At 36.9% G+C, this 6,959-nt stretch overlaps 1 pseudogene across 1 annotated transcript; it reads right to left on the bottom strand.

Moving 5' to 3' along the window:
- Positions 1-746: 746 nt before the first annotated feature.
- Positions 747-1,643, bottom strand: LOC308511823 (heterogeneous nuclear ribonucleoprotein D-like; annotated as a pseudogene). The gene has a single exon. The product of its transcript is annotated as a heterogeneous nuclear ribonucleoprotein D-like (transcript).
- Between the last annotated feature and the right edge of the window lie 5,316 nt (positions 1,644-6,959).

The following is a 6,959-nucleotide window of genomic DNA, read 5'->3' as shown; positions in this document are numbered from 1 at the left end:
TTCTTTCAGCTAAAATAGACATGCAAAGTAGAAAAAAATTATATTGGTCTCAGTGAGTGAAAGACCTACTGCTGTTCATTACAGAGCTGAAGAACTGAAATTAACTTACACATTCAGGACACATCTTGTATCCTCAATAGTTAGGTTCATGATAATTTAAAATTCAATGACATATTTTTAATATTCTTGGATTATATTTCTTGGTAACTTAGTTACCTTTATTAGTTTAAATCTTATTTTATCAAAAAGGGGAAGGAAAATTATAATATGTATAAATATCTTAAGTATGCAAACATGCATGAAGCATTTTGTGATGATGTGGATGCTGGTTAACCCTGTGAACACCAACCTGAATATACATTATATAACTGCATATTTCAATAGCCACATATATTTATTTTTTAAATGGAAGTACAATTTACATAACATGGAATTAACCATTTTTAAAGTGAGCAATTCAGTGGTATTTAGTAGAGTTACAATGTGCAATCACCACCACTATCAAGCTACAAAATAGGTTCATCAAGGATGGTGATGATGGTTGCACAGCAATATGAATTTATTTAATACCACTGATCTGTACACTTAAAAATGGCTAAGATCACACTTTTTAAAAACTAACTTATTACTAAATCTGATCCTGATTTAAGTTGCAGGCATTGCAGAAATTTTTAAATGAGTGCTTGTATTTCATGACAAGTATTTTCTGTATGCTACTATTTCCTTAAAATCTATTTCATCACATTCTACTCCATACATGTAATGACAGTTACAAAGAGCGGGGATTGGGTAAACAACATAATCTGCTTATTTGTATTTTTCCTAGAAGCTAGAGATGCCTTGCTGTCAGTGCTCTGTTGGCCACTGTAATGTGCATATCTCTGTCCATATCTGTTATACCCAGTATAATTATAGCTGCCATAGGCTATAGTTTTGATCACCACCATAGGCACTATTGTAATTTCCATATCCTTGATCATAATAGTAAATTCTTGGTTACAGTTTTGGCCCTGACCTCAACCTCAACCCCTACTACCACATCCACCAGCTGCAGCACTTCTTCCTCCCTTTTGTTGTTGCTGTTGCTGCCAATATACCTCTTTGGGTTGGGCAACTTTGACTTTAAACTTCCCAGAACCAATTTGATGATATCTGCTTTCTAACAATTTCTTTACTGGTTCCTCATCCATATATGTGATAAAACAAAAACCTCTTTTTTTATTTGCTTTTGTATCCATGGGAAGTTCAATATTTTCAATCTCTCCAAAGGTTCCAAAATATTCTTTAATTTGTTCTTCAGAAGTATCTGGGCTCAATCCACACACAAAAACCTTTTCAGTGGCCCCTTCCCTTATAAAGCTTTGGCCCTTTGGGGGCTCTATCAATTTGCCATCCAGTCTGTGTTCCTTCAGTTCCAAAACTTTATCAACACTAGCAGCATTTTTGAAAAGCATGAATCCAAATCCTCGTGATCCAGTGACTAGATCTGCTTTAATTGTACAGTCTACAACTTCCCCAAATTGAGACAAATATCCAGTCAGATCTTTCTTGCTTCTATCCCAGCTCAAGCCTCCAATAAACATTTTACCATCATCCTGCTGATTTTTGCTCTTCTTGATCTTGGATCCCTCTGCAAATTCTTCTGTGTTGTTGTACCTCCTCCATGGTGGTGGAGTTGTGTGTGTGTCTTTTTTTTTGGGGGGGGGAGTAAGGGGGTGCTGGCACACAGTTCAAGACACAACATAGGCTTTTTAAATGAGAGGGCGAATCCCTGGACCACACTTACAAACACTATGTTAGTCATTGTGGAAGGGTCACGAAATTGAGGCAAAGGTTAATCTTCAATCTTGCTATCATTAATAGAAAGATTAGAGTGACATTTCTTTTGAAATGTAATTCATAAGGTTTAACACAACAATAGTTATTGTCAACCTTTGGGAAAAGAGGACCAAGATGAGTTTTTGTAAGCAATTTGTTTTTTTTTTATATATATATTTTATTGATTTTCCACAGAGAGGAAGGGAGAGAGATAGAGAGTTAGAAACATCGATGAGAGAGAAACATCGACCAGCTGCCTCCTGCACATCCCCCACTGGGGACATGCCCGCAACCCAGGCACATGCCCCTGACCGGAATCGAACCCGGGACTCTTCAGTCCGCAGGCCTACGCTCTATCCACTGAGCCAAACCGGTTTCGGCAGCAATTTGTTTCTTAGCATCAAAACTATTCCCTGAATTCACAATTATGGAAAAACTTTGTGAATAATTTAGAATTGTCAAAGTCCCTTGCTCTCGTTTGTGCTGATGCATTTCTTTATTTCACAGGGTGAAAAGACACATGACTGTGACTAAAAAAAAATTAATCAAAATTGAAGCTACCATTCATGTAACTAGGGCCTCAGTGTCTGAAGCCATTAGAGAAGCTATTTTTTATAATATGTTATGGAGAGGTCAGGACTAGCCCAGAGTTGTGAGCTCAGAAAAAAATTTTGAACTCCATCTGCCATCTTGGATTAATGTGCATTAAAGGAGTAAAGAATGTGTTGGTAGACAAAATCATGGGTGGTTAGTTCTATAGCTCAACAGTTTGCTACATTCTATTTAAAGAATGATAGTTTTCAAAGGAGTTAGCTGATTTTGACCCACACTGATAAAACTATAAAAGACATACTTTACATTTAATCTTTGAACTAGCCCATTATGAAGGGAAAATAAAAAATTGTAGCTAAAACTGTTCTATTTCATCTGATACAGTCTCTCAAGGAAACATTTTTTTTTTTGCCTTAAACATTCTTTCTACAGCAGGGTTTTTCAACCTTATCACTATAGACATTTTGGACTACATAGTTCTTTGTTGTGGAAAGCTATTCTGTACATTCTGGGATCTTTAGCAGCATCTTTGACCTCTACCCATTAGATGCCAGTAGCAAACCCTCTCACAGGCCTCTGCACCCTGAGTTGTAACAACAAAAATGTTCCCAGAAATTGCCAAATATCCCCTTAGGGCCAAATCATCCATGGTTGAGAACCACTATTCTACAGTGTTATGTTTGATTTTTACACAAATTGCTTTTTTATTTTTTGGTTGAATTCTGTAAAACTTAAAATCTTACAGTCAGCAAGGACCTTGGAAATTCATTATTCACAAAATAAGGAGTCTGTTAAGAGCATAGACTTGAGTTCAAATCCTATATACTAGTTATGTGACCATAGGAAAATCACTTAACCTTCCTAAGCCTCAGTTTTCTCCTCTGTAAAATTAGTATTAAAAGATTCATGTGAGGATGAAATAAGATCATGCACAGTCTGAGCTTAGCACAGTACCTCGTATATAGTAGGCAAGTAATATGCATGAGCTATAATTAGTTACTTCATGCATACTGTGAGCCAAGTTATTTGTGAAGATCTCACCTTCATTGCAGGACACCTGTGCCACAGCTGGGTCAGATATATGTGGTAAAAGTTCAGCTTTCCTTATTAAAATAATCACCTATAAATCATGACATTTCTCCTAAGAAGTGTCACTAGACTATAGCTGTGCCCTTAGTCCTTGTTTCTGCCTCACTTTCCTGGGGGTCTCTTCCTTGGATTCCCCATGCCACTTTCATGCTCCTCCTTCCTAGTCCCCTAATTTAAGAATATATGTGTGTGTTTGCCATTACTGGGATTAAAGGATCAGAAATCAATGTTTTAGAAGTATATTTTTATGCTTCTTGTTTATGCTATAGTTTCAAGGAGCCTTACAAGTTTCCAATCCCCCTTCTAATTACACTCTAATGTAGTCCTAAGAAGACAGGTATATTTATTCATTCATTTAACAAATTTTAGTGACATGAAGGCAATGAAACCAGGTACATATTATAATACAGTTGACTGGATTGGGGTGGGAGAGATCAGGGATGCTTTTCTAATTAAATTGTGTCTGTGCTGAGCTCTTAAAGAAGAGAATGTGCTTGTATACTGAAGACCTGGGGTAAGAACATTTCAGGCAGAAGGAATAGCAACTGCAAATGCCTTGAGGCAGGACTGACCTGGGCATAAAAATAATAATGCTCACTATATTCCCCAGGCATTATTTGAAGAACTCTTGATTTGCAAACTCAATTCTCTCAATTAATCCATTTTACAGATGGGAGAAATTGAGGTACAGAAACCTTAAGTTAGTTGCCCAAGATCACAGAGTTAATAGGCGATCAAGCCATAATTCAAGTCCAGGCAGCCTAACTTCAGAGCCTAGGGTTTTAACCAATACACTACACTGCCTGGAGAGAGCATGGGTGAGCATGGGGTGAGAGGATATTGGAGAGGCAGATGGGGGCCAATCCATGTGGAGACTTCGTAAGTATTGGGAAGGAGTTTGGCTTTACTTTAAGAGCAGTGAGGAACCCCTGAAATATTTTGAGCAGAGGAGTGACATTATCTGGTTTACATTTTTACAAAATCACTCTGGCTTCTTGTTGAGAACAAACTGTAGGAGTAAAGGTTGGAGTCAGCAAGATCGACTAGGCAGTGGTTCTCAACCTTCTGGCCCTTTAAATACAGTTCCTCATGTTGTGACCCAACCATAAAATTATTTTCGTTGCTACTTCATAACTGCAATGTTGCTACTGTTATGAATCATAATGTAAATATCTGATATGCAGGATGGTCTTAGGTGACCCCTGTGAAAGGGTCATTCGACCGCCAAAGGGGTCGCGACCCACAGGTTGAGAACCGCTGGACTAGAGATTATTGTAGTCATTGACATGAGTGGCAGTGAAGGGAGAAATGGAGGGATTTAGTAAATATGTTGGAGGTAGAGTTGATGAGACTTCCTGGTCAACTAGACCAAAGGAGGTTAAGTGAAAAAAGAGAAATAAATCAAACATGACTGATATTTTTGGACTTCAGCAATTAGATGGATGATGGTACTTAGCCTTTTTACTGCTCTTTAACCATGTAGATTCTGGGTGCCATCCTGCCTTCCTGATATCTAGGAACCATTTAGCCTTTTGTTCTTTCCCAGGACAAATGTCAATGCTTTTGTTTTTCTCCAGAATGCTCAGAATGCCCCAGGTTCTTCCCACTTGATTGAAGTATTCAGTTGAGCCAACACCTAGTTCAGAACTAGTTTGCATGGCAACTATAAGTAGTTAACAGCCTTGAGACAGTTTTCAGTTCATCCCTAAAGCATTCTGGAATGACTCCTTCAGGTAACTCCATTTCCTATGTATAGGCAGTGTGGCATAAAGAAAAGAAAGTATAGCTTGGCTGGTGTGGCTTAATAGTTGAACATGGACCTATGAATCAGCAGATCACGGTTTAATTCCAGGTCAGAGAACGTGCAGGGTTGCAGGCTTGATCCCCAGTAGGGGGCAGCCAATCAGTGATACTTTCTCATCATTGTTGTTTCTATCTCTCCCTCTCCCTTCTGTTGGGGTCCAGCTCCAGCAGGTCCAGGGGTTCCCAAAGGTGTGGATGGAGTCGGCGGATGGACCAGCTTCCGGCACCCTTCCTCTATACTTTATATAGAAAGTATAGCATAGAGCAGTGATGGCGAACCTATGACACGCGTGTCAGAGGTGACACGTGAACTCATTTTTTTGGTTGATTTTTCTTTGTTAAATGGCATTTAAACATATAAAATAAATATCAAAAATATAAGTCTTTGTTTTACTATGGTTGCAAATATAAAAAAATTTCTATATGCGACAAGGCACCAGAGTTAAGTTGGGGTTTTTCAAAATGTTGACATGCCGAGCTCTAAAGGTTCGCCATCACTGGCATAGAGGATGAGATCACTGGCTTTGGAGTCACGCACATATTCAAACTGCACCACCAGTGATTATCTATATGGCCTTAGGTAAGTTACCAAACCTTTCAAAGCTTTAATTTCCAAATCTTTAAATTTGTATAGTATTTTCACATTGTTAAATGAAAGAATGTGTATAAAGTGCTATGTATTATAAGTACCCAGCACATCATGAATGTTGAGATTGATCTTTATTATTATACTATTATTTTTCACATATTAGTTTTAGTTCTGTCCTGGAAGCAATGTAATAAATATGCTTCCTCTTCCTGAAGGCAGCATTTAACATATGTAAAACAATTTCCACCTTTTTGAACCTACCCTTCTGAAATATGTCTAATTCTTTGATTTGTCCATGGGGGTGAAACATTTCCAGACCCCCCCTACGTCCTTAACTTACTCATAGAAATATTATGAAAATTAATGAGGTAATGCAACTTTGTGAACTATGGAAGAGCTAAATAAATATTTTTATTCCTTAGCACTGATATATAATAATAATTTATCCTCATTTGCATATGAAACTTTGGAGTACCCAAATCCAACTGTAACAAATTGTGAACTTCTAAATTTTAATCTTGTGTTATTGAAAGAAAAACAGGAAATGCGCTGTGAGCAAAGACAACCTCATTGCAGGAAACTAGTGCAAATGTTTAATTCCCAAGATAGATATGCTTTGGTTTTGAATATTCATTACTTAGCCTAGAATTCAACCTTGACATGCAGGATACAAACACCATATTTAGTTCTAGATTTACAAATTTAACTCTCCTTTATAACATGGATAAAATAAAAAGAACATGGAATGCTTTTGTGCCGGGTACTGTGCCAAATTATATATTTATCTTTTAAAAAATCAATATATACCACCAATTAAAAGATGAATATATAGGTTACATACATTAATTAAAATTATTCATAGATTAAGAACAAAAACAATCTAAGTTTTAATAAAAAAATATAGCCATACTTTATGTGAATGTTGAAAAACTGTTGTAATTATCTTTGCTCAGGTTGACTTAAAATTGTGAACAAAAATAGGTTTGGCAGTTTCTTTCATCAAGGTCTTAAAGTTTTAGAAATGCTTGAGGTTTGACTTCATCATCAGAGTTGATGAAATACCCTTTCTACTTTCTATAAAAAAGCTTCAACATTCTCTGTATTATTA

The sequence above is a fragment of the Myotis nattereri genome (assembly GCF_964212035.1).
Source record: "Myotis nattereri genome assembly, chromosome: X".
Classification (NCBI taxonomy): domain Eukaryota; kingdom Metazoa; phylum Chordata; class Mammalia; order Chiroptera; family Vespertilionidae; genus Myotis; species Myotis nattereri.
This window is presented reverse-complemented; position numbering and strand designations above follow the sequence as displayed.